Source organism: Aegilops tauschii, chromosome 5 (assembly GCF_002575655.3).
Source record: "Aegilops tauschii subsp. strangulata cultivar AL8/78 chromosome 5, Aet v6.0, whole genome shotgun sequence".
NCBI lineage: Eukaryota > Viridiplantae > Streptophyta > Magnoliopsida > Poales > Poaceae > Aegilops > Aegilops tauschii.
Window position 1 is genome coordinate 563859149 of NC_053039.3, and position 25806 is coordinate 563884954.

Genomic DNA, 25806 nt, shown 5'->3' on the forward strand with positions numbered 1-25806 from the left:
TTGAGGACCTCTCTGATAGAGAAAGGAAACTAAAGGGCCTTTCAGTAAGAATAGAAGCACACACAGGAGTGCAAGAAAGAAGGCTCCAGGTACTTGCGTGGAAAATCTCAAAAAAAATTTGGACCATTTCTCGATTTGTGCGTGTCATCCTTGCGCACGGGCCATGCTAATCTTCTCTGTATCGTTCCAATTTTATCGGATGTCCCAGAAGGGACGATGCTAGCTGCCGCGCTCTGCCTTATAAACCAGTCCGACTCTCCCCGGCTGGCCGATGTGGGACTAAACCAACGAGCGTTTGTTTTGCCCATGGCGCTGTCCAGCCAAACCCAGACGCCATCGGGCGTGTGGTGGGCCGCCAGTCGCAAGTCGGATCTCTCTTCACGTGGCCCAAATTAATGGAAGAGCATAACGGGCCCTCGTGTTTTTTCATTAGGGAATAACGAACGGCGCTTGGGCACTAAAAATAATACTATAGTTCTTGCCGCACGTGGGGGGCACATGCACGTTTAGGGAAGGAGGGATCAACGAATCCTTTTGGTTGTTCACAATTTATGAAAGGTGGATTATGCAAATCGACAAACCTTTTTAAAAAGCAAACTTGTGCGTGAAGGAGACTAGACGATCAAGTCGTTGCCACAAGTACATTTGCAAAGACCATAGTGCCAAAAGGTTCATGCTAAGCTAGCTTACCGTGTCTTTGTTGTGACTAGATGTATAAAATGGTATGCAACATATATAGTTTACTACATGAAAATTGAGATTTCACCAGTTGTGACCTACGTAATTCATCGACCACTAGTTATTGTACACTAAAGATAGAAAGGCTTGAAGAAGGGATTCTTTTGGGTTATACCAGAATCCAACACTAGTGTCCGGGAGAGTTTTCTCACAAGTCTTAGATGAGTTTGTTAGGCGGTGACATGATAAAATTAGACTAATGAAACATGTTTTTTGCGCTATGACCAAACCACAGTTAAGGTTAAGGAACAAAGACAATAATAAATTGAAGGAATGCACTACCTGTAGAAGGACTGAAACAGAAAACTAATCCAGAAACGTGTAATAATAGATTAAAAAGGCTAAAAAGTTGCCACAGAAAGGTTATATCTGCAATAACAAAGATGAGAAAGCGTGTGGATCTAAATTTTAAAAGGCAGTATTGAGGACCTCTCTGGTAGAGAATGGGAAACTAAAGGGCCTTTCAGTAAGAATAGCAGCACACACAGGAGTGCAAGAAAGAAGGCTCCAGGTACTTGCATGGAAAATCTCAAAAAAAAATTAGACCATTTCTCGATTTGTGCGTGTCATCCTTGCGCAGGGGCCATGCTAATCTTCTCTGTATCGTTCCAATTTTATCGGATGTCCCAGAAGGGACGATGCTAGCTGCCGCGCTCTGCCTTATAAACCAGTCCGACTCTCCCCGGCTGGCCGATGTGGGACTAAACCAACGAGCGTTTGTTTTGCCCATGGTGCTGTCCAGCCAAACCCAGACGCCATCGGGCGTGTGGTGGGCCGCCAGTCGCAAGTCGGATCTCTCTTCACGTGGCCCAAATTAATGGAAGAGCATAACGGGCCCTCGTGTTTTTTCATTAGGGAATAGCGAACGGCGCTTGGGCACTAAAAATAATACTATAGTTCTTGCCGCACGTGGGGGGGGGGGCACATGCACGTTTAGGGAAGGAGGGATCAACGAATCCTTTTGGTTGTTCACAATTTATGAAAGGTGGATTATGCAAATCGACAAACCTTTTTAAAAATCAAACTTGTGCGTGAAGGAGACTAGACGATCAAGTCGTTGCCACAAGTACATTTGCAAAGACCATAGTGCCAAAAGGTTCATGCTAAGCTAGCTTACCGTGTCTTTGGTGTGACTAGATGTATAAAATGGTATGCAACATATATAGTTTACTACATGAAAATTGAGATTTCACCAGTTGTGACCTACGTAATTCATCGACCACTAGTTATTGTACACTAAAGATAGAAAGGCTTGAAGAAGGGATTCTTTTGGGTGATACCAGAATCCAACACTAGTGTCCGGGAGAGTTTTCTCACAAGTCTTAGATGAGTTTGTTAGGCGGTGACATGATAAAATTAGACTAATGAAACATGTTTTTTGCGCTATGACCAAACCACAGTTAAGGTTAAGGAACAAAGACAATAATAAATTGAAGGAATGCACTACCTGTAGAAGGACTGAAACAGAAAACTAATCCAGAAACGTGTAATAATAGATTAAAAAGGCTAAAAAGTTGCCACAGAAAGGTTATATGTGCAATAACAAAGATGAGAAAGCGTGTGGATCTAAATTCAAAAAGGCAGTATTGAGGACCTCTTCGATAGAAGAAGGAAACTAAAGGGCCTTTCAGTAAGAATAGCAGCACACACAGGAGTGCAAGAAAGAAGGCTCCAGGTACTTGCGTGGAAAATCTCAAAAAAAATTGGACCATTTCTCGATTTGTGCGTGTCATCCTTGCGCACGGGCCATGCTAATCTTCTCTGTATCGTTCCAATTTTATCGGATGTCCCAGAAGGGACGATGCTAGCTGCCGCGCTCTGCCTTATAAACCAGTCCGACTCTCCCCGGCTGGCCGATGTGGGACTAAACCAACGAGCGTTTGTTTTGCCCATTGTGCTGTCCAGCCAAACCCAGACGCCATCGGGCGTGTGGTGGGCCGCCAGTCGCAAGTCGGATCTCTCTTCACGTGGCCCAAATTAATGGAAGAGCATAACGGGCCCTCGTGTTTTTTCATTAGGGAATAACGAACGGCGCTTGGGAACTAAAAATAATACTATAGTTCTTGCCGCACGTGGGGGGGGGGGGCACATGCACGTTTAGGGAAGGAGGGATCAACGAATCCTTTTGGTTGTTCACAATTTATGAAAGGTGGATTATGCAAATCGACAAACCTTTTTTAAACAGCAAACTTGTGCGTGAAGGAGACTAGACGATCAAGTCGTTGCCACAAGTACATATTGCAAAGACCATAGTGCCAAAAGGTTCATGCTAAGCTAGCTTACCGTGTCTTTGGTGTGACTAGATGTATAAAATGGTATGCAACATATATAGTTTACTACATGAAGATTGAGATTTCACCAGTTGTGCCCTACGTAATTCATCGACCACTAGTTATTGTACACTAAAGATAGAAAGGCTTGAAGAAGGGATTCTTTTGGGTGATACCAGAATCCAACACTAGTGTCCGGGAGAGTTTTCTCACTAGTCTTAGATGAGTTTGTTGGGCGGTGACATGATAAAATTAGACTAATGAAACATGTTTTTTGCGCTATTACCAAACCACAGTTAAGGTTAAGGAACAAAGACAATAATAAATTGAAGGAATGCACTACCTGTAGAAGGACTAAAACAGAAAACTAATCCAGAAACGTGTAATAATAGATTAAAAAGGCTAAAAAGTTGCCACAGAAAGGTTATATCTGCAATAACAAAGATGAGAAAGCATGTGGATCTAAATTTAAAAAGGCAGTATTGAGGACCTCTCTGATAGATAAAGGAAACTAAAGGGCCTTTCAGTAAGATGAGAAGCACACACAGGAGTGCAAGAAAGAAGGCTCCAGGTACTTGCGTGGAAAATCTCAAAAAAAATTTGGACCATTTCTCGATTTGTGCGTGTCATCCTTGCGCACGGGCCATGCTAATCTTCTCTGTATCGTTCCAATTTTATCGGATGTCCCAGAAGGGACGATGCTAGCTGCCGCGCTCTGCCTTATAAACCAGTCCGACTCTCCCCGGCTGGCCGATGTGGGACTAAACCAACGAGCGTTTGTTTTGCCCATGGCGCTGTCCAGCCAAACCCAGACGCCATCGGGCGTGTGGTGGGCCGCCAGTTGCAAGTCGGATCTCTCTTCACGTGGCCCAAATTAATGGAAGAGCATAACGGGCCCTCGTGTTTTTTCATTAGGGAATAACGAACGGCGCTTGGGAACTAAAAATAATACTATAGTTCTTGCCGCACGTGGGGGGGGGGGGCACATGCACGTTTAGGGAAGGAGGGATCAACGAATCCTTTTGGTTGTTCACAATTTATGAAAGGTGGATTATGCAAATCGACAAACCTTTTTTAAACAGCAAACTTGTGCGTGAAGGAGACTAGACGATCAAGTCGTTGCCACAAGTACATATTGCAAAGACCATAGTGCCAAAAGGTTCATGCTAAGCTAGCTTACCGTGTCTTTGGTGTGACTAGATGTATAAAATGGTATGCAACATATATAGTTTACTACATGAAGATTGAGATTTCACCAGTTGTGACCTACGTAATTCATCGACCACTAGTTATTGTACACTAAAGATAGAAAGGCTTGAAGAAGGGATTCTTTTGGGTGATACCAGAATCCAACACTAGTGTCCGGGAGAGTTTTCTCACTAGTCTTAGATGAGTTTGTTGGGCGGTGACATGATAAAATTAGACTAATGAAACATGTTTTTTGCGCTATTACCAAACCACAGTTAAGGTTAAGGAACAAAGACAATAATAAATTGAAGGAATGCACTACCTGTAGAAGGACTGAAACAGAAAACTAATCCAGAAACGTGTAATAATAGATTAAAAAGGCTAAAAAGTTGCCACAGAAAGGTTATATCTGCAATAACAAAGATGAGAAAGCGTGTGGATCTAAATTTAAAAAGGCAGTATTGAGGACCTCTCTGATAGAGAAAGGAAACTAAAGGGCCTTTCAGTAAGAATAGAAGCACACACAGGAGTGCAAGAAAGAAGGCTCCAGGTACTTGCGTGGAAAATCTCAAAAAAAAAATTGGACCATTTCTCGATTTGTGCGTGTCATCCTTGCGCACGGGCCATGCTAATCTTCTCTGTATCGTTCCAATTTTATCGGATGTCCCAGAAGGGACGATGCTAGCTGCCGCGCTCTGCCTTATAAACCAGTCCGACTCTCCCCGGCTGGCCGATGTGGGACTAAACCAACGAGCGTTTGTTTTGCCCATGGCGCTGTCCAGCCAAACCCAGACGCCATCGGGCGTGTGGTGGGCCGCCAGTCGCAAGTCGGATCTCTCTTCACGTGGCCCAAATTAATGGAAGAGCATAACGGGCCCTCGTGTTTTTTCATTAGGGAATAACGAACGGCGCTTGGGAACTAAAAATAATACTATAGTTCTTGCCGCACGTGGGGGGGGGGGGCACATGCACGTTTAGGGAAGGAGGGATCAACGAATCCTTTTGGTTGTTCACAATTTATGAAAGGTGGATTATGCAAATCGACAAACCTTTTTTAAACAGCAAACTTGTGCGTGAAGGAGACTAGACGATCAAGTCGTTGCCACAAGTACATATTGCAAAGACCATAGTGCCAAAAGGTTCATGCTAAGCTAGCTTACCGTGTCTTTGGTGTGACTAGATGTATAAAATGGTATGCAACATATATAGTTTACTACATGAAGATTGAGATTTCACCAGTTGTGCCCTACGTAATTCATCGACCACTAGTTATTGTACACTAAAGATAGAAAGGCTTGAAGAAGGGATTCTTTTGGGTGATACCAGAATCCAACACTAGTGTCCGGGAGAGTTTTCTCACTAGTCTTAGATGAGTTTGTTGGGCGGTGACATGATAAAATTAGACTAATGAAACATGTTTTTTGCGCTATTACCAAACCACAGTTAAGGTTAAGGAACAAAGACAATAATAAATTGAAGGAATGCACTACCTGTAGAAGGACTAAAACAGAAAACTAATCCAGAAACGTGTAATAATAGATTAAAAAGGCTAAAAAGTTGCCACAGAAAGGTTATATCTGCAATAACAAAGATGAGAAAGCATGTGGATCTAAATTTAAAAAGGCAGTATTGAGGACCTCTCTGATAGATAAAGGAAACTAAAGGGCCTTTCAGTAAGATGAGAAGCACACACAGGAGTGCAAGAAAGAAGGCTCCAGGTACTTGCGTGGAAAATCTCAAAAAAAATTTGGACCATTTCTCGATTTGTGCGTGTCATCCTTGCGCACGGGCCATGCTAATCTTCTCTGTATCGTTCCAATTTTATCGGATGTCCCAGAAGGGACGATGCTAGCTGCCGCGCTCTGCCTTATAAACCAGTCCGACTCTCCCCGGCTGGCCGATGTGGGACTAAACCAACGAGCGTTTGTTTTGCCCATGGCGCTGTCCAGCCAAACCCAGACGCCATCGGGCGTGTGGTGGGCCGCCAGTTGCAAGTCGGATCTCTCTTCACGTGGCCCAAATTAATGGAAGAGCATAACGGGCCCTCGTGTTTTTTCATTAGGGAATAACGAACGGCGCTTGGGAACTAAAAATAATACTATAGTTCTTGCCGCACGTGGGGGGGGGGGCACATGCACGTTTAGGGAAGGAGGGATCAACGAATCCTTTTGGTTGTTCACAATTTATGAAAGGTGGATTATGCAAATCGACAAACCTTTTTTAAACAGCAAACTTGTGCGTGAAGGAGACTAGACGATCAAGTCGTTGCCACAAGTACATATTGCAAAGACCATAGTGCCAAAAGGTTCATGCTAAGCTAGCTTACCGTGTCTTTGGTGTGACTAGATGTATAAAATGGTATGCAACATATATAGTTTACTACATGAAGATTGAGATTTCACCAGTTGTGACCTACGTAATTCATCGACCACTAGTTATTGTACACTAAAGATAGAAAGGCTTGAAGAAGGGATTCTTTTGGGTGATACCAGAATCCAACACTAGTGTCCGGGAGAGTTTTCTCACTAGTCTTAGATGAGTTTGTTGGGCGGTGACATGATAAAATTAGACTAATGAAACATGTTTTTTGCGCTATTACCAAACCACAGTTAAGGTTAAGGAACAAAGACAATAATAAATTGAAGGAATGCACTACCTGTAGAAGGACTGAAACAGAAAACTAATCCAGAAACGTGTAATAATAGATTAAAAAGGCTAAAAAGTTGCCACAGAAAGGTTATATCTGCAATAACAAAGATGAGAAAGCGTGTGGATCTAAATTTAAAAAGGCAGTATTGAGGACCTCTCTGATAGAGAAAGGAAACTAAAGGGCCTTTCAGTAAGAATAGAAGCACACACAGGAGTGCAAGAAAGAAGGCTCCAGGTACTTGCGTGGAAAATCTCAAAAAAAAAATTGGACCATTTCTCGATTTGTGCGTGTCATCCTTGCGCACGGGCCATGCTAATCTTCTCTGTATCGTTCCAATTTTATCGGATGTCCCAGAAGGGACGATGCTAGCTGCCGCGCTCTGCCTTATAAACCAGTCCGACTCTCCCCGGCTGGCCGATGTGGGACTAAACCAACGAGCGTTTGTTTTGCCCATGGCGCTGTCCAGCCAAACCCAGACGCCATCGGGCGTGTGGTGGGCCGCCAGTCGCAAGTCGGATCTCTCTTCACGTGGCCCAAATTAATGGAAGAGCATAACGGGCCCTCGTGTTTTTTCATTAGGGAATAACGAACGGCGCTTGGGCACTAAAAATAATACTATAGTTCTTGCCGCACGTGGGGGGCACATGCACGTTTAGGGAAGGAGGGATCAACGAATCCTTTTGGTTGTTCACAATTTATGAAAGGTGGATTATGCAAATCGACAAACCTTTTTAAAAAGCAAACTTGTGGGTGAAGGAGACTAGACGATCAAGTCGTTGCCGCAAGTACATTTGCAAAGACCATAGTGCCAAAAGGTTCATGCTAAGCTAGCTTACCGTGTCTTTGTTGTGACTAGATGTATAAAATGGTATGCAACATATATAGTTTACTACATGAAGATTGAGATTTCACCAGTTGTGACCTACGTAATTCATCGACCACTAGTTATTGTACACTAAAGATAGAAAGGCTTGAAGAAGGGATTCTTTTGGGTGATACCAGAATCCAACACTAGTGTCCGGGAGAGTTTTCTCACAAGTCTTAGATGAGTTTGTTAGGCGGTGACATGATAAAATTAGACTAATGAAACATGTTTTTTGCGCTATGACCAAACCACAGTTAAGGTTAAGGAATAAAGACAATAATAAATTGAAGGAATGCACTACCTGTAGAAGGACTGAAACAGAAAACTAATCCAGAAACGTGTAATAATAGATTAAAAAGGCTAAAAAGTTGCCACAGAAAGGTTATATCTGCAATAACAAAGATGAGAAAGCGTGTGGATCTAAATTCAAAAAGGCAGTATTGAGGACCTCTTCGATAGAAGAAGGAAACTAAAGGGCCTTTCAGTAAGAATAGCAGCACACACAGGAGTGCAAGAAAGAAGGCTCCAGGTACTTGCGTGGAAAATCTCAAAAAAAATTGGACCATTTCTCGATTTGTGCGTGTCATCCTTGCGCACGGGCCATGCTAATCTTCTCTGTATCGTTCCAATTTTATCGGATGTCCCAGAAGGGACGATGCTAGCTGCCGCGCTCTGCCTTATAAACCAGTCCGACTCTCCCCGGCTGGCCGATGTGGGACTAAACCAACGAGCGTTTGTTTTGCCCATGGTGCTGTCCAGCCAAACCCAGACGCCATCGGGCGTGTGGTGGGCCGCCAGTCGCAAGTCGGATCTCTCTTCACGTGGCCCAAATTAATGGAAGAGCATAACGGGCCCTCGTGTTTTTTCATTAGGGAATAACGAACGGCGCTTGGGAACTAAAAATAATACTATAGTTCTTGCCGCACGTGGGGGGGGGGCACATGCACGTTTAGGGAAGGAGGGATCAACGAATCCTTTTGGTTGTTCACAATTTATGAAAGGTGGATTATGCAAATCGACAAACCTTTTTTAAACAGCAAACTTGTGCGTGAAGGAGACTAGACGATCAAGTCGTTGCCACAAGTACATATTGCAAAGACCATAGTGCCAAAAGGTTCATGCTAAGCTAGCTTACCGTGTCTTTGGTGTGACTAGATGTATAAAATGGTATGCAACATATATAGTTTACTACATGAAGATTGAGATTTAAACCAGTTGTGACCTACGTAATTCATCGACCACTAGTTATTGTACACTAAAGATAGAAAGGCTTGAAGAAGGGATTCTTTTGGGTGATACCAGAATCCAACACTAGTGTCCGGGAGAGTTTTCTCACAAGTCTTAGATGAGTTTGTTAGGCGGTGACATGATAAAATTAGACTAATGAAACATGTTTTTTGCGCTATGACCAAACCACAGTTAAGGTTAAGGAACAAAGACAATAATAAATTGAAGGAATGCACTACCTGTAGAAGGACTGAAACAGAAAACTAATCCAGAAACGTGTAATAATAGATTAAAAAGGCTAAAAAGTTGCCACAGAAAGGTTATATCTGCAATAACAAAGATGAGAAAGCATGTGGATCTAAATTTAAAAAGGCACTATTGAGGACCTCTCTGATAGAGAAAGGAAACTAAAGGGCCTTTCAGTAAGAATAGAAGCACACACAGGAGTGCAAGAAAGAAGGCTCCAGGTACTTGCGTGGAAAATCTCAAAAAAAATTTGGACCATTTCTCGATTTGTGCGTGTCATCCTTGCGCACGGGCCATGCTAATCTTCTCTGTATCGTTCCAATTTTATCGGATGTCCCAGAAGGGACGATGCTAGCTGCCGCGCTCTGCCTTATAAACCAGTCCGACTCTCCCCGGCTGGCCGATGTGGGACTAAACCAACGAGCGTTTGTTTTGCCCATGGCGCTGTCCAGCCAAACCCAGACGCCATCGGGCGTGTGGTGGGCCGCCAGTTGCAAGTCGGATCTCTCTTCACGTGGCCCAAATTAATGGAAGAGCATAACGGGCCCTCGTGTTTTTTCATTAGGGAATAACGAACGGCGCTTGGGAACTAAAAATAATACTATAGTTCTTGCCGCACGTGGGGGGGGGGGCACATGCACGTTTAGGGAAGGAGGGATCAACGAATCCTTTTGGTTGTTCACAATTTATGAAAGGTGGATTATGCAAATCGACAAACCTTTTTTAAACAGCAAACTTGTGCGTGAAGGAGACTAGACGATCAAGTCGTTGCCACAAGTACATATTGCAAAGACCATAGTGCCAAAAGGTTCATGCTAAGCTAGCTTACCGTGTCTTTGGTGTGACTAGATGTATAAAATGGTATGCAACATATATAGTTTACTACATGAAGATTGAGATTTCACCAGTTGTGACCTACGTAATTCATCGACCACTAGTTATTGTACACTAAAGATAGAAAGGCTTGAAGAAGGGATTCTTTTGGGTGATACCAGAATCCAACACTAGTGTCCGGGAGAGTTTTCTCACTAGTCTTAGATGAGTTTGTTGGGCGGTGACATGGTAAAATTAGACTAATGAAACATGTTTTTTGCGCTATTACCAAACCACAGTTAAGGTTAAGGAACAAAGACAATAATAAATTGAAGGAATGCACTACCTGTAGAAGGACTGAAACAGAAAACTAATCCAGAAACGTGTAATAATAGATTAAAAAGGCTAAAAAGTTGCCACAGAAAGGTTATATCTGCAATAACAAAGATGAGAAAGCGTGTGGATCTAAATTTAAAAAGGCAGTATTGAGGACCTCTCTGATAGAGAAAGGAAACTAAAGGGCCTTTCAGTAAGAATAGAAGCACACACAGGAGTGCAAGAAAGAAGGCTCCAGGTACTTGCGTGGAAAATCTCAAAAAAAAAATTGGACCATTTCTCGATTTGTGCGTGTCATCCTTGCGCACGGGCCATGCTAATCTTCTCTGTATCGTTCCAATTTTATCGGATGTCCCAGAAGGGACGATGCTAGCTGCCGCGCTCTGCCTTATAAACCAGTCCGACTCTCCCCGGCTGGCCGATGTGGGACTAAACCAACGAGCGTTTGTTTTGCCCATGGCGCTGTCCAGCCAAACCCAGACGCCATCGGGCGTGTGGTGGGCCGCCAGTCGCAAGTCGGATCTCTCTTCACGTGGCCCAAATTAATGGAAGAGCATAACGGGCCCTCGTGTTATTTCATTAGGGAATAACGAACGGCGCTTGGGCACTAAAAATAATACTATAGTTCTTGCCGCACGTGGGGGGCACATGCACGTTTAGGGAAGGAGGGATCAACGAATCCTTTTGGTTGTTCACAATTTATGAAAGGTGGATTATGCAAATCGACAAACCTTTTTAAAAAGCAAACTTGTGGGTGAAGGAGACTAGACGATCAAGTCGTTGCCACAAGTACATTTGCAAAGACCATAGTGCCAAAAGGTTCATGCTAAGCTAGCTTACCGTGTCTTTGTTGTGACTAGATGTATAAAATGGTATGCAACATATATAGTTTACTACATGAAAATTGAGATTTCACCAGTTGTGACCTACGTAATTCATCGACCACTAGTTATTGTACACTAAAGATAGAAAGGCTTGAAGAAGGGATTCTTTTGGGTGATACCAGAATCCAACACTAGTGTCCGGGAGAGTTTTCTCACAAGTCTTAGATGAGTTTGTTAGGCGGTGACATGATAAAATTAGACTAATGAAACATGTTTTTTGCGCTATGACCAAACCACAGTTAAGGTTAAGGAACAAAGACAATAATAAATTGAAGGAATGCACTACCTGTAGAAGGACTGAAACAGAAAACTAATCCAGAAACGTGTAATAATAGATTAAAAAGGCTAAAAAGTTGCCACAGAAAGGTTATATCTGCAATAACAAAGATGAGAAAGCGTGTGGATCTAAATTCAAAAAGGCAGTATTGAGGACCTCTTTGATAGCAGAAGGAAACTAAAGGGCCTTTCAGTAAGAATAGCAGCACACACAGGAGTCCAAGAAAGAAGGCTCCAGGTACTTGCGTGGAAAATCTCAAAAAAAATTGGACCATTTCTCGATTTGTGCGTGTCATCCTTGCGCACGGGCCATGCTAATCTTCTCTGTATCGTTCCAATTTTATCGGATGTCCCAGAAGGGACGATGCTAGCTGCCGCGCTCTGCCTTATAAACCAGTCCGACTCTCCCCGGCTGGCCGATGTGGGACTAAACCAACGAGCGTTTGTTTTGCCCATGGTGCTGTCCAGCCAAACCCAGACGCCATCGGGCGTGTGGTGGGCCGCCAGTCGCAAGTCGGATCTCTCTTCACGTGGCCCAAATTAATGGAAGAGCATAACGGGCCCTCGTGTTTTTTCATTAGGGAATAACGAACGGCGCTTGGGCACTAAAAATAATACTATAGTTCTTGCCGCACGTGGGGGGGGCACATGCACGTTTAGGGAAGGAGGGATCAACGAATCCTTTTGGTTGTTCACAATTTATGAAAGGTGGATTATGCAAATCGACAAACCTTTTTTAAAAAGCAAACTTGTGCGTGAAGGAGACTAGACGATCAAGTCGTTGCCACAAGTACATATTGCAAAGACCATAGTGCCAAAAGGTTCATGCTAAGCTAGCTTACCGTGTCTTTGGTGTGACTAGATGTATAAAATGGTATGCAACATATATAGTTTACTACATGAAGATTGAGATTTCACCAGTTGTGACCTACGTAATTCCTCGACCACTAGTTATTGTACACTAAAGATAGAAAGGCTTGAAGAAGGGATTCTTTTGGGTGATACCAGAATCCAACACTAGTGTCCGGGAGAGTTTTCTCACAAGTCTTAGATGAGTTTGTTAGGCGGTGACATGATAAAATTAGACTAATGAAACATGTTTTTTGCGCTATGACCAAACCACAGTTAAGGTTAAGGAACAAAGACAATAATAAATTGAAGGAATGCACTACCTGTAGAAGGACTGAAACAGAAAACTAATCCAGAAACGTGTAATAATAGATTAAAAAGGCTAAAAAGTTGCCACAGAAAGGTTATATCTGCAATAACAAAGATGAGAAAGCGTGTGGATCTAAATTTAAAAAGGCAGTATTGAGGACCTCTCTGATAGAGAAAGGAAACTAAAGGGCCTTTCAGTAAGAATAGCAGCACACACAGGAGTGCAAGAAAGAAGGCTCCAGGTACTTGCGTGGAAAATCTCAAAAAAAAATTGGACCATTTCTCGATTTGTGCGTGTCATCCTTGCGCAGGGGCCATGCTAATCTTCTCTGTATCGTTCCAATTTTATCGGATGTCCCAGAAGGGACGATGCTAGCTGCCGCGCTCTGCCTTATAAACCAGTCCGACTCTCCCCGGCTGGCCGATGTGGGACTAAACCAACGAGTGTTTGTTTTGCCCATGGCGCTGTCCAGCCAAACCCAGACGCCATCGGGCGCGTGGTGGGCCGCCAGTCGCAAGTCGGATCTCTCTTCACGTGGCCCAAATTAATGGAAGAGCATAACGGGCCCTCGTGTTTTTTCATTAGGGAATAACGAACGGGGCTTGGGCACTAAAAATAATACTATAGTTCTTGCCGCACGTGGGGGGCACATGCACGTTTAGGGAAGGAGGGATCAACGAATCCTTTTGGTTGTTCACAATTTATGAAAGGTGGATTATGCAAATCGACAAACCTTTTTAAAAAGCAAACTTGTGCGTGAAGGAGACTAGACGATCAAGTCGTTGCCACAAGTACATTTGCAAAGACCATAGTGCCAAAAGGTTCATGCTAAGCTAGCTTACCGTGTCTTTGGTGTGACTAGATGTATAAAATGGTATGCAACATATATAGTTTACTACATGAAAATTGAGATTTCACCAGTTGTGACCTACGTAATTCATCGACCACTAGTTATTGTACACTAAAGATAGAAAGGCTTGAAGAAGGGATTCTTTTGGGTGATACCAGAATCCAACACTAGTGTCCGGGAGAGTTTTCTCACAAGTCTTAGATGAGTTTGTTAGGCGGTGACATGATAAAATTAGACTAATGAAACATGTTTTTTGCGCTATGACCAAACCACAGTTAAGGTTAAGGAACAAAGACAATAATAAATTGAAGGAATGCACTACCTGTAGAAGGACTGAAACAGAAAACTAATCCAGAAACGTGTAATAATAGATTAAAAAGGCTAAAAAAGTTGCCACAGAAAGGTTATATCTGCAATAACAAAGATGAGAAAGCGTGTGGATCTAAATTCAAAAAGGCAGTATTGAGGACCTCTTTGATAGCAGAAGGAAACTAAAGGGCCTTTCAGTAAGAATAGCAGCACACACAGGAGTGCAAGAAAGAAGGCTCCAGGTACTTGCGTGGAAAATCTCAAAAAAAAATTGGACCATTTCTCGATTTGTGCGTGTCATCCTTGCGCACGGGCCATGCTAATCTTCTCTGTATCGTTCCAATTTTATCGGATGTCCCAGAAGGGACGATGCTAGCTGCCGCGCTCTGCCTTATAAACCAGTCCGACTCTCCCCGGCTGGCCGATGTGGGACTAAACCAACGAGCGTTTGTTTTGCCCATGGTGCTGTCCAGCCAAACCCAGACGCCATCGGGCGTGTGGTGGGCCGCCAGTCGCAAGTCGGATCTCTCTTCACGTGGCCCAAATTAATGGAAGAGCATAACGGGCCCTCGTGTTTTTTCATTAGGGAATAACGAACGGCGCTTGGGCACTAAAAATAATACTATAGTTCTTGCCGCACGTGGGGGGGGGCACATGCACGTTTAGGGAAGGAGGGATCAACGAATCCTTTTGGTTGTTCACAATTTATGAAAGGTGGATTATGCAAATCGACAAACCTTTTTTAAAAAGCAAACTTGTGCGTGAAGGAGACTAGACGATCAAGTCGTTGCCACAAGTACATATTGCAAAGACCATAGTGCCAAAAGGTTCATGCTAAGCTAGCTTACCGTGTCTTTGGTGTGACTAGATGTATAAAATGGTATGCAACATATATAGTTTACTACATGAAGATTGAGATTTCACCAGTTGTGACCTACGTAATTCATCGACCACTAGTTATTGTACACTAAAGATAGAAAGGCTTGAAGAAGGGATTCTTTTGGGTGATACCAGAATCCAACACTAGTGTCCGGGAGAGTTTTCTCACAAGTCTTAGATGAGTTTGTTAGGCGGTGACATGATAAAATTAGACTAATGAAACATTTTTTTGCGCTATGACCAAACCACAGTTAAGGTTAAGGAACAAAGACAATAATAAATTGAAGGAATGCACTACCTGTAGAAGGACTGAAACAGAAAACTAATCCAGAAACGTGTAATAATAGATTAAAAAGGCTAAAAAGTTGCCACAGAAAGGTTATATCTGCAATAACAAAGATGAGAAAGCGTGTGGATCTAAATTTAAAAAGGCAGTATTGAGGACCTCTCTGATAGAGAAAGGAAACTAAAGGGCCTTTCAGTAAGAATAGCAGCACACACAGGAGTGCAAGAAAGAAGGCTCCAGGTACTTGCGTGGAAAATCTCAAAAAAAAATTGGACCATTTCTCGATTTGTGCGTGTCATCCTTGCGCAGGGGCCATGCTAATCTTCTCTGTATGGTTCCAATTTTATCGGATGTCCCAGAAGGGACGATGCTAGCTGCCGCGCTCTGCCTTATAAACCAGTCCGACTCTCCCCGGCTGGCCGATGTGGGACTAAACCAACGAGTGTTTGTTTTGCCCATGGCGCTGTCCAGCCAAACCCAGACGCCATCGGGCGCGTGGTGGGCCGCCAGTCGCAAGTCGGATCTCTCTTCACGTGGCCCAAATTAATGGAAGAGTATAACGGGCCCTCGTGTTTTTTCATTAGGGAATAACGAACGGCGCTTGGGCACTAAAAATAATACTATAGTTCTTGCCGCACGTGGGGGGGCACATGCACGTTTAGGGAAGGAGGGATCAACGAATCCTTTTGGTTGTTCACAATTTATGAAAGGTGGATTATGCAAATCGACAAACCTTTTTAAAAAGCAAACTTGTGCGTGAAGGAGACTAGACGATCAAGTCGTTGCCACAAGTACATTTGCAAAGACCATAGTGCCAAAAGGTTCATGCTAAGCTAGCTTACCGTGTCTTTGGTGTGACTAGATGTATAAAATGGTATGCAACATATATAGTTTACTACATGAAAATTGAGATTTCACCAGTTGTGACCTACGTAATTCCTCGACCACTAGTTATTGTACACTAAAGATAGAAAGGCTTGAAGAAGGGATTCTTTTGGGTGATACCAGAATCCAACACTAGTGTCCGGGAGAGTTTTCTCACAAGTCTTAGATGAGTTTGTTAGGCGGTGACATGATAAAATTAGACTAATGAAACATGTTTTTTGCGCTATGACCAAACCACAGTTAAGGTTAAGGAACAAAGACAATAATAAATTGAAGGAATGCACTACCTGTAGAAGGACTGAAAAAGAAAACTAATCCAGAAACGTGTAATAATAGATTAAAAAGGCTAAAAAGTTGCCACAGAAAGGTTATATCTGCAATAACAAAGATGAGAAAGCGTGTGGATCTAAATTCAAAAAGGCAGTATTGAGGAACTCTTTGATAGAAGAAGGAAACTAAAGGGCCTTTCAGTAAGAATAGCAGCACACACAGGAGTGCAAGAAAGAAGGCTCCAGGTACTTGCGTGGAAAATCTCAAAAAAAATTGGACCATTTCTCGATTTGTGCGTGTCATCCTTGCGCACGGGCCATGCTAATCTCCTCTGTATCGTTCCAATTTTATCGGATGTCCCAGAAGGGACGATGCTAGCTGCCGCGCTCTGCCTTATAAACCAGTCCGACTCTCCCCGGCTGGCCGATGTGGGACTAAACCAACGAGCGTTTGTTTTGCCCATGGTGCTGTCCAGCCAAACCCAGACGCCATCGGGCGTGTGGTGGGCCGCCAGTCGCTAGTCGGATCTCTCTTCACGTGGCCCAAATTAATGGAAGAGCATAACGGGCCCTCGTGTTTTTTCATTAGGGAATAACGAACGGCGCTTGGGCACTAAAAATAATACTATAGTTCTTGCCGCACGTGGGGGGGGGGGCACATGCACGTTTAGGGAAGGAGGGATCAACGAATCCTTTTGGTTGTTCACAATTTATGAAAGGTGGATTATGCAAATCGACAAACCTTTTTTAAAAAGCAAACTTGTGCGTGAAGGAGACTAGACGATCAAGTCGTTGCCACAAGTACATATTGCAAAGACCATAGTGCCAAAAGGTTCATGCTAAGCTAGCTTACCGTGTCTTTGGTGTGACTAGATGTATAAAATGGTATGCAACATATATAGTTTACTACATGAAGATTGAGATTTCACCAGTTGTGACCTACTTAATTCATCGACCACTAGTTATTGTACACTAAAGATAGAAAGGCTTGAAGAAGGGATTCTTTTGGGTGATACCAGAATCCAACACTAGTGTCCGGGAGAGTTTTCTCACAAGTCTTAGATGAGTTTGTTAGGCGGTGACATGATAAAATTAGACTAATGAAACATTTTTTTGCGCTATGACCAAACCACAGTTAAGGTTAAGGAACAAAGACAATAATAAATTGAAGGAATGCACTACCTGTAGAAGGACTGAAACAGAAAACTAATCCAGAAACGTGTAATAATAGATTAAAAAGGCTAAAAAGTTGCCACAGAAAGGTTATATCTGCAATAACAAAGATGAGAAAGCGTGTGGATCTAAATTTAAAAAGGCAGTATTGAGGACCTCTCTGATAGAGAAAGGAAACTAAAGGGCCTTTCAGTAAGAATAGCAGCACACACAGGAGTGCAAGAAAGAAGGCTCCAGGTACTTGCGTGGAAAATCTCAAAAAAAAATTGGACCATTTCTCGATTTGTGCGTGTCATCCTTGCGCAGGGGCCATGCTAATCTTCTCTGTATCGTTCCAATTTTATCGGATGTCCCAGAAGGGACGATGCTAGCTGCCGCGCTCTGCCTTATAAACCAGTCCGACTCTCCCCGGCTGGCCGATGTGGGACTAAACCAACGAGTGTTTGTTTTGCCCATGGCGCTGTCCAGCCAAACCCAGACGCCATCGGGCGCGTGGTGGGCCGCCAGTCGCAAGTCGGATCTCTCTTCACGTGGCCCAAATTAATGGAAGAGCATAACGGGCCCTCGTGTTTTTTCATTAGGGAATAACGAACGGCGCTTGGGCACTAAAAATAATACTATAGTTCTTGCCGCACGTGGGGGGGGCACATGCACGTTTAGGGAAGGAGGGATCAACGAATCCTTTTGGTTGTTCACAATTTATGAAAGGTGGATTATGCAAATCGACAAACCTTTTTAAAAAGCAAACTTGTGCGTGAAGGAGACTAGACGATCAAGTCGTTGCCACAAGTACATTTGCAAAGACCATAGTGCCAAAAGGTTCATGCTAAGCTAGCTTACCGTGTCTTTGGTGTGACTAGATGTATAAAATGGTATGCAACATATATAGTTTACTACATGAAAATTGAGATTTCACCAGTTGTGACCTACGTAATTCCTCGACCACTAGTTATTGTACACTAAAGATAGAAAGGCTTGAAGAAGGGATTCTTTTGGGTGATACCAGAATCCAACACTAGTGTCCGGGAGAGTTTTCTCACAAGTCTTAGATGAGTTTGTTAGGCGGTGACATGATAAAATTAGACTAATGAAACATGTTTTTGCGCTATGACCAAACCACAGTTAAGGTTAAGGAACAAAGACAATAATAAATTGAAGGAATGCACTACCTGTAGAAGGACTGAAACAGAAAACTAATCCAGAAACGTGTAATAATAGATTAAAAAGGCTAAAAAGTTGCCACAGAAAGGTTATATCTGCAATAACAAAGATGAGAAAGCGTGTGGATCTAAATTCAAAAAGGCAGTATTGAGGAACTCTTTGATAGAAGAAGGAAACTAAAGGGCCTTTCAGTAAGAATAGCAGCACACACAGGAGTGCAAGAAAGAAGGCTCCAGGTACTTGCGTGGAAAATCTCAAAAAAAATTGGACCATTTCTCGATTTGTGCGTGTCATCCTTGCGCACGGGCCATGCTAATCTCCTCTGTATCGTTCCAATTTTATCGGATGTCCCAGAAGGGACGATGCTAGCTGCCGCGCTCTGCCTTATAAACCAGTCCGATTCTCCCCGGCTGGCCGATGTGGGACTAAACCAACGAGCGTTTGTTTTGCCCATGGTGCTGTCCAGCCAAACCCAGACGCCATCGGGTGTGTGGTGGGCCGCCAGTCGCAAGTCGGATCTCTCTTCACGTGGCCCAAATTAATGGAAGAGCATAACGGGCCCTCGTGTTTTTTCATTAGGGAATAACGAACGGCGCTTGGGCAGTAAAAATAATACTATAGTTCTTGCCGCACGTGGGGGGGGGCACATGCACGTTTAGGGAAGGAGGGATCAACGAATCCTTTTGGTTGTTCACAATTTATGAAAGGTGGATTATGCAAATCGACAAACCTTTTTTAAAAAGCAAACTTGTGCGTGAAGGAGACTAGACGATCAAGTCGTTGCCACAAGTACATATTGCAAAGACCATAGTGCCAAAAGGTTCATGCTAAGCTAGCTTACCGTGTCTTTGGTGTGACTAGATGTATAAAATGGTATGCAACATATATAGTTTACTACATGAAGATTGAGATTTCACCAGTTGTGACCTACTTAATTCATCGACCACTAGTTATTGTACACTAAAGATAGAAAGGCTTGAAGAAGGGATTCTTTTGGGTGATACCAGAATCCAACACTAGTGTCCGGGAGAGTTTTCTCACAAGTCTTAGATGAGTTTGTTAGGCGGTGACATGATAAAATTAGACTAATGAAACATTTTTTTGCGCTATGACCAAACCACAGTTAAGGTTAAGGAACAAAGACAATAATAAATTGAAGGAATGCACTACCTGTAGAAGGACTGAAACAGAAAACTAATCCAGAAACGTGTAATAATAGATTAAAAAGGCTAAAAAGTTGCCACAGAAAGGTTATATCTGCAATAACAAAGATGAGAAAGCGTGTGGATCTAAATTTAAAAAGGCAGTATTGAGGACCTCTCTGATAGAGAAAGGAAACTAAAGGGCCTTTCAGTAAGAATAGCAGCACACACAGGAGTGCAAGAAAGAAGGCTCCAGGTACTTGCGTGGAAAATCTCAAAAAAAAATTGGACCATTTCTCGATTTGTGCGTGTCATCCTTGCGCAGGGGCCATGCTAATCTTCTCTGTATCGTTCCAATTTTATCGGATGTCCCAGAAGGGACGATGCTAGCTGCCGCGCTCTGCCTTATAAACCAGTCCGACTCTCCCCGGCTGGCCGATGTGGGACTAAACCAACGAGTGTTTGTTTTGCCCATGGCGCTGTCCAGCCAAACCCAGACGCCATCGGGCGCGTGGTGGGCCGCCAGTCGCAAGTCGGATCTCTCTTCACGTGGCCCAAATTAATGGAAGAGCATAACGGGCCCTCGTGTTTTTTCATTAGGGAATAACGAACGGCGCTTGGGCACTAAAAATAATACTATAGTTCTTGCCGCACGTGGGGGGGCACATGCACGTTTAGGGAAGGAGGGATCAACGAATCCTTTTGATTGTTCACAATTTATGAAAGGTGGATTATGCAAATCGACAAACCTTTTTAAAAAGCAAACTTGTGCGTGAAGGAGACTAGACGATCAAGTCGTTGCCACAAGTACATTTGCAAAGACCATAGTGCCAAAAGGTTCATGCTAAGCTAGCTTACCGTGTCTTTGGTGTGACTAGATGTATAAAATGGTATGCAACATATATAGTTTACTACATGAAAATTGAGATTTCACCAGTTGTGACCTACGTAATTCCTCGACCACTAGTTATTGTACACTAAAGATAGAAAGGCTTGAAGAAGGGATTCTTTTGGGTGATACCAGAATGCAACACTAGTGTCCGGGAGAGTTTTCTCACAAGTCTTAGATGAGTTTGTTAGGCGGTGACATGATAAAATTAGACTAATGAAACATGTTTTTTGCGCTATGACCAAACCACAGTTAAGGTTAAGGAACAAAGACAATAATAAATTGAAGGAATGCACTACCTGTAGAAGGACTGAAACAGAAAACTAATCCAGAAACGTGTAATAATAGATTAAAAAGGCTAAAAAGTTGCCACAGAAAGGTTATATCTGCAATAACAAAGATGAGAAAGCGTGTGGATCTAAATTCAAAAAGGCAGTATTGAGGACCTCTTTGATAGAAGAAGGAAACTAAAGGGCCTTTCAGTAAGAATAGCAGCACACACAGGAGTGCAAGAAAGAAGGCTCCAGGTACTTGCGTGGAAAATCTCAAAAAAAATTGGACCATTTCTCGATTTGTGCGTGTCATCCTTGCGCACGGGCCATGCTAATCTTCTCTGTATCGTTCCAATTTTATCGAATGTCCCAGAAGGGACGATGCTAGCTGCCGCGCTCTGCCTTATAAACGAGTCCGATTCTCCCCGGCTGGCCGATGTGGGACTAAACCAACGAGCGTTTGTTTTGCCCATGGTGCTGTCCAGCCAAACCCAGACGCCATCGGGCGTGTGGTGGGCCGCCAGTCGCAAGTCGGATCTCTCTTCACGTGGCCCAAATTAATGGAAGAGCATAACGGGCCCTCGTGTTTTTTCATTAGGGAATAACGAACGGCGCTTGGGCACTAAAAATAATACTATAGTTCTTGCCGCACGTGGGGGGGGGCACATGCACGTTTAGGGAAGGAGGGATCAACGAATCCTTTTGGTTGTTCACAATTTATGAAAGGTGGATTATGCAAATCGACAAACCTTTTTTAAAAAGCAAACTTGTGCGTGAAGGAGACTAGACGATCAAGTCGTTGCCACAAGTACATATTGCAAAGACCATAGTGCCAAAAGGTTCATGCTAAGCTAGCTTACCGTGTCTTTGGTGTGACTAGATGTATAAAATGGTATGCAACATATATAGTTTACTACATGAAGATTGAGATTTCACCAGTTGTGACCTACGTAATTCATCGACCACTAGTTATTGTACACTAAAGATAGAAAGGCTTGAAGAAGGGATTCTTTTGGGTGATACCAGAATCCAACACTAGTGTCCGGGAGAGTTTTCTCACAAGTCTTAGATGAGTTTGTTAGGCGGTGACATGATAAAATTAGACTAATGAAACATGTTTTTTGCGCTATGACCAAACCACAGTTAAGGTTAAGGAACAAAGACAATAATAAATTGAAGGAATGCACTACCTGTAGAAGGACTGAAACAGAAAACTAATCCAGAAACGTGTAATAATAGATTAAAAAGGCTAAAAAGTTGCCACAGAAAGGTTATATCTGCAATAACAAAGATGAGAAAGCGTGTGGATCTAAATTTAAAAAGGCAGTATTGAGGACCTCTCTGATAGAAAAAGGAAACTAAAGGGCCTTTCAGTAAGAATAGCAGCACACACAGGAGTGCAAGAAAGAAGGCTCCAGGTACTTGCGTGGAAAATCTCAAAAACAATTTGGACCATTTCTCGATTTGTGCGTGTCATCCTTGCGCACGGGCCATGCTAATCTTCTCTGTATCGTTCCAATTTTATCGGATGTCCCAGAAGGGACGATGCTAGCTGCCACGCTCTGCCTTATAAACCAGTCCGACTCTCCCCGGCTGGCCGAATTGGGACTAAACCAACGAGCGTTTGTTTTGCCCATGGCGCTGTCCAGCCAAACCCAGACGCCATCGGGCGTGTGGTGGGCCGCCAGTTGCAAGTCGGATCTCTCTTCACGTGGCCCAAATTAATGGAAGAGCATAATGGGCCCTCGTGTTTTTTCATTAGGGAATAACGAACGGCGCTTGGGCACTAAAAATAATACTATAGTTCTTGCCGCAGGTGGGGGGGGCACATGCACGTTTAGGGAAGGAGGGATCAACGAATCCTTTTGGTTGTTCACAATTTATGAAAGGTGGATTATGCAAATCGACAAACCTTTTTTAAAAAGCAAACTTGTGCGTGAAGGAGACTAGACGATCAAGTCGTTGCCACAAGTACATATTGCAAAGACCATAGTGCCAAAAGGTTCATGCTAAGCTAGCTTACCGTGTCTTTGGTGTGACTAGATGTATAAAATGGTATGCAACATATATAGTTTACTACATGAAGATTGAGATTTCACCAGTTGTGACCTACGTAATTCATCGACCACTAGTTATTGTACACTAAAGATAGAAAGGCTTGAAGAAGGGATTCTTTTGGGTGATACCAGAATCCAACACTAGTGTCCGGGAGAGTTTTCTCACAAGTCTTAGATGAGTTTGTTAGGCGGTGACATGATAAAATTAGACTAATGAAACATGTTTTTTGTGCTATGACCAAACCACAGTTAAGGTTAAGGAACAAAGACAATAATAAATTGAAGGAATGCACTACCTGTAGAAGGACTGAAACAGAAAACTAATCCAGAAACGTGTAATAATAGATTAAAAAGGCTAAAAAGTTGCCACAGAAAGGTTATATCTGCAATAACAAAGATGAGAAAGCGTGTGGATCTAAATTTAAAAAGGCAGTATTGAGGACCTCTCTGATAGAGAAAGGAAACTAAAGGGCCTTTCAGTAAGAATAGCAGCACACACAGGAGTGCAAGAAAGAAGGCTCCAGGTACTTGCGTGGAAAATCTCAAAAAAAAATTGGACCATTTCTCGATTTGTGCGTGTCATCCTTGCGCACGGGCCATGCTAATCTTCTCTGTATCGTTCCAATTTTATCGGATGTCCCAGAAGGGACGATGCTAGCTGCCGCGCTCTGCCTTATAAACCAGTCCGACTCTCCCCGGCTGGCCGATGTGGGACTAAACCAACGAGCGTTTGTTTTGCCCATGGCGCTGTCCAGCCAAACCCAGACGCCATCGGGCGTGTGGTGGGCCGCCAGTTGCAAGTCGGATCTCTCTTCATGTGGCCCAAATTAATGGAAGAGCATAACGGGCCCTCGTGTTTTTTCATTAGGGAATAACGAACGGCGCTTGGGCACTAAAAATAATACTATAGTTCTTGCCGCACGTGGGGGGGGGCGCACATGCACGTTTAGGGAAGGAGGGATCAACGAATCCTTTTGGTTGTTCACAATTTATGAAAGGTGGATTATGCAAATCGACAAATCTTTTTTAAAAAGCAAACTTGTGCGTGAAGGAGAGTAGACGATCAAGTCGTTGCCACAAGTACATATTGCAAAGACCATAGTGCCAAAAGGTTCAGGCTAAGCTAGCTTACCGTGTCTTTGTTGTGACTAGATGTATAAAATGGTATGCAACATATATAGTTTACTACATGAAGATTGAGATTTCACCAGTTGTGACCTACGTAATTCATCGACCACTAGTTATTGTACACTAAAGATAGAAAGGATTGAAGAAGGGATTCTTTTGGGTGATACCAGAATCCAACACTAGTGTCCGGGAGAGTTTTCTCACAAGTCTTAGATGAGTTTGTTAGGCGGTGACATGATAAAATTAGACTAATGAAACATGTTTTTTGCGCTATGACCAAACCACAGTTAAGGTTAAGGAACAAAGACAATAATAAATTGAAGGAATGCACTACCTGTAGAAGGACTGAAACAGAAAACTAATCCAGAAACGTGTAATAATAGATTAAAAAAGCTAAAAAGTTGCCACAGAAAGGTTATATCTGCAATAACAAAGATGAGAAAGCGTGTGGATCTAAATTTAAAAAGGCAGTATTGAGGACCTCTCTGATAGAGAACGGAAACTAAAGGGCCTTTCAGTAAGAATAGCAGCACACACAGGAGTGCAAGAAAGAAGGCTCCAGGTACTTGTGTGGAAAATCTCAAAAAAAAATTGGACCATTTCTCGATTTGTGCGTGTCATCCTTGCGCTGGGGCCATGCTAATCTTCTCTGTATCATTCCAATTTTATCGGATGTCCCAGAAGGGACGATGCTAGCTGCCGCGCTCTGCCTTATAAACCAGTCCGACTCTCCCCGGCTGGCCGATGTGGGACTAAACCAACGAGCGTTTGTTTTGCCCATGGCGCTATCCAGCCAAACCCAGACGCCATCGGGCGCGTGGTGGGCCGCCAGTCGCAAGTCGGATATCTCTTCACGTGGCCCAAATTAATGGAAGAGCATAACGGGCCCTCGCGTTTTTTCATTAGGGAACAACGAACGGCCCTTGGGCACTAAAAATAATACTATAGTTCTTGCCACACGTGGGGGGGGGCACATGCACGTTTAGGGAAGGAGGGATCAACAAATCCTTTTGGTTGTTCACAATTTATGAAAGGTGGATTATGCAAATCGACAAACCTTTTTTAAAAAGCAAACTTGTGCGTGAAGGAGTCTAGACGATCAAGTCGTTGCCACAAGTACATATTGCAAAGACCATAGTGCCAAAAGGTTCATGCTAAGCTAGCTTACCGTGTCTTTGGTGTGACTAGATGTATAAAATGGTATGCAACATATATAGTTTACTACATGAAGATTGAGATTTCACCAGTTGTGACCTACGTAATTCATCGACCACTAGTTATTGTACACTAAAGATAGAAAGGCTTGAAGAAGGGATTCTTTTGGGTGATACCAGAATCCAACACTAGTGTCCGGGAGAGTTTTCTCACAAGTCTTAGATGAGTTTGTTAGGCGGTGACATGATAAAATTAGACTAATGAAACATGTTTTTTGCGCTATGACCAAACCACAGTTAAGGTTAAGGAACAAAGACAATAATAAATTGAAGGAATGCACTACCTGTAGAAGGACTGAAACAGAAAACTAATCCAGAAACGTGTAATAATAGATTAAAAAGGCTAAAAAGTTGTCACAGAAAGGTTATATCTGCAATAACAAAGATGAGAAAGCGTGTGGATCTAAATTTAAAAAGGCAGTATTGAGGACCTCTCTGATAGAGAAAGGAAACTAAAGGGCCTTTCAGTAAGAATAGCAGCACACACAGGAGTGCAAGAAAGAAGGCTCCAGGTACTTGCGTGGAAAATCTCAAAAAAAAATTGGACCATTTCTCGATTTGTGCGTGTCATCCTTGCGCAGGGGCCATGCGAATCTTCTCTGTATCGTTCCAATTTTATCGGATGTCCCAGAAGGGACGA

At 43.1% G+C, this 25806-nt stretch overlaps 23 non-coding genes across 23 annotated transcripts; all 23 read right to left on the reverse strand.

Annotated features, from left to right (window-relative positions):
* Window positions 1-112: 112 nt before the first annotated feature.
* LOC141024758 (U6 spliceosomal RNA) lies at window positions 113-215 on the reverse strand. Its single transcript, XR_012186255.1, has one exon. It is a non-coding gene; the product is annotated as a U6 spliceosomal RNA (small nuclear RNA).
* A 1057-nt stretch (window positions 216-1272) lies between these two features.
* LOC120965591 (U6 spliceosomal RNA) lies at window positions 1273-1375 on the reverse strand. Its single transcript, XR_005758636.2, has one exon. It is a non-coding gene; the product is annotated as a U6 spliceosomal RNA (small nuclear RNA).
* A 1060-nt stretch (window positions 1376-2435) lies between these two features.
* On the reverse strand, window positions 2436-2538 carry LOC141024766 (U6 spliceosomal RNA). Its single transcript, XR_012186263.1, has one exon. It is a non-coding gene; the product is annotated as a U6 spliceosomal RNA (small nuclear RNA).
* A 1064-nt stretch (window positions 2539-3602) lies between these two features.
* Window positions 3603-3705, reverse strand: LOC141024759 (U6 spliceosomal RNA). Its single transcript, XR_012186256.1, has one exon. It is a non-coding gene; the product is annotated as a U6 spliceosomal RNA (small nuclear RNA).
* Window positions 3706-4770: 1065 nt separating this feature from the next.
* LOC141024763 (U6 spliceosomal RNA) lies at window positions 4771-4873 on the reverse strand. Its single transcript, XR_012186260.1, has one exon. It is a non-coding gene; the product is annotated as a U6 spliceosomal RNA (small nuclear RNA).
* A 1064-nt stretch (window positions 4874-5937) lies between these two features.
* LOC120965593 (U6 spliceosomal RNA) lies at window positions 5938-6040 on the reverse strand. The gene has a single exon (XR_005758638.2). It is a non-coding gene; the product is annotated as a U6 spliceosomal RNA (small nuclear RNA).
* Window positions 6041-7104: 1064 nt separating this feature from the next.
* On the reverse strand, window positions 7105-7207 carry LOC141024764 (U6 spliceosomal RNA). The gene has a single exon (XR_012186261.1). It is a non-coding gene; the product is annotated as a U6 spliceosomal RNA (small nuclear RNA).
* A 1055-nt stretch (window positions 7208-8262) lies between these two features.
* Window positions 8263-8365, reverse strand: LOC141024767 (U6 spliceosomal RNA). Its single transcript, XR_012186264.1, has one exon. It is a non-coding gene; the product is annotated as a U6 spliceosomal RNA (small nuclear RNA).
* Window positions 8366-9428: 1063 nt separating this feature from the next.
* LOC141024760 (U6 spliceosomal RNA) lies at window positions 9429-9531 on the reverse strand. Its single transcript, XR_012186257.1, has one exon. It is a non-coding gene; the product is annotated as a U6 spliceosomal RNA (small nuclear RNA).
* Window positions 9532-10595: 1064 nt separating this feature from the next.
* Window positions 10596-10698, reverse strand: LOC120965569 (U6 spliceosomal RNA). The gene has a single exon (XR_005758614.2). It is a non-coding gene; the product is annotated as a U6 spliceosomal RNA (small nuclear RNA).
* A 1055-nt stretch (window positions 10699-11753) lies between these two features.
* Window positions 11754-11856, reverse strand: LOC141024769 (U6 spliceosomal RNA). Its single transcript, XR_012186266.1, has one exon. It is a non-coding gene; the product is annotated as a U6 spliceosomal RNA (small nuclear RNA).
* Window positions 11857-12916: 1060 nt separating this feature from the next.
* On the reverse strand, window positions 12917-13019 carry LOC141024745 (U6 spliceosomal RNA). The gene has a single exon (XR_012186242.1). It is a non-coding gene; the product is annotated as a U6 spliceosomal RNA (small nuclear RNA).
* A 1057-nt stretch (window positions 13020-14076) lies between these two features.
* On the reverse strand, window positions 14077-14179 carry LOC120970439 (U6 spliceosomal RNA). The gene has a single exon (XR_005765128.2). It is a non-coding gene; the product is annotated as a U6 spliceosomal RNA (small nuclear RNA).
* Window positions 14180-15239: 1060 nt separating this feature from the next.
* On the reverse strand, window positions 15240-15342 carry LOC141024754 (U6 spliceosomal RNA). The gene has a single exon (XR_012186251.1). It is a non-coding gene; the product is annotated as a U6 spliceosomal RNA (small nuclear RNA).
* Window positions 15343-16398: 1056 nt separating this feature from the next.
* On the reverse strand, window positions 16399-16501 carry LOC141024776 (U6 spliceosomal RNA). The gene has a single exon (XR_012186273.1). It is a non-coding gene; the product is annotated as a U6 spliceosomal RNA (small nuclear RNA).
* A 1062-nt stretch (window positions 16502-17563) lies between these two features.
* Window positions 17564-17666, reverse strand: LOC141024747 (U6 spliceosomal RNA). Its single transcript, XR_012186243.1, has one exon. It is a non-coding gene; the product is annotated as a U6 spliceosomal RNA (small nuclear RNA).
* Window positions 17667-18722: 1056 nt separating this feature from the next.
* Window positions 18723-18825, reverse strand: LOC141024777 (U6 spliceosomal RNA). The gene has a single exon (XR_012186274.1). It is a non-coding gene; the product is annotated as a U6 spliceosomal RNA (small nuclear RNA).
* A 1060-nt stretch (window positions 18826-19885) lies between these two features.
* LOC141024748 (U6 spliceosomal RNA) lies at window positions 19886-19988 on the reverse strand. The gene has a single exon (XR_012186244.1). It is a non-coding gene; the product is annotated as a U6 spliceosomal RNA (small nuclear RNA).
* Window positions 19989-21044: 1056 nt separating this feature from the next.
* LOC141024756 (U6 spliceosomal RNA) lies at window positions 21045-21147 on the reverse strand. The gene has a single exon (XR_012186253.1). It is a non-coding gene; the product is annotated as a U6 spliceosomal RNA (small nuclear RNA).
* A 1061-nt stretch (window positions 21148-22208) lies between these two features.
* LOC141024775 (U6 spliceosomal RNA) lies at window positions 22209-22311 on the reverse strand. Its single transcript, XR_012186272.1, has one exon. It is a non-coding gene; the product is annotated as a U6 spliceosomal RNA (small nuclear RNA).
* A 1060-nt stretch (window positions 22312-23371) lies between these two features.
* LOC141024770 (U6 spliceosomal RNA) lies at window positions 23372-23474 on the reverse strand. Its single transcript, XR_012186267.1, has one exon. It is a non-coding gene; the product is annotated as a U6 spliceosomal RNA (small nuclear RNA).
* A 1063-nt stretch (window positions 23475-24537) lies between these two features.
* On the reverse strand, window positions 24538-24640 carry LOC141024773 (U6 spliceosomal RNA). The gene has a single exon (XR_012186270.1). It is a non-coding gene; the product is annotated as a U6 spliceosomal RNA (small nuclear RNA).
* A 1061-nt stretch (window positions 24641-25701) lies between these two features.
* LOC120965561 (U6 spliceosomal RNA) lies at window positions 25702-25804 on the reverse strand. Its single transcript, XR_005758606.2, has one exon. It is a non-coding gene; the product is annotated as a U6 spliceosomal RNA (small nuclear RNA).
* Window positions 25805-25806: the final 2 nt, after the last annotated feature.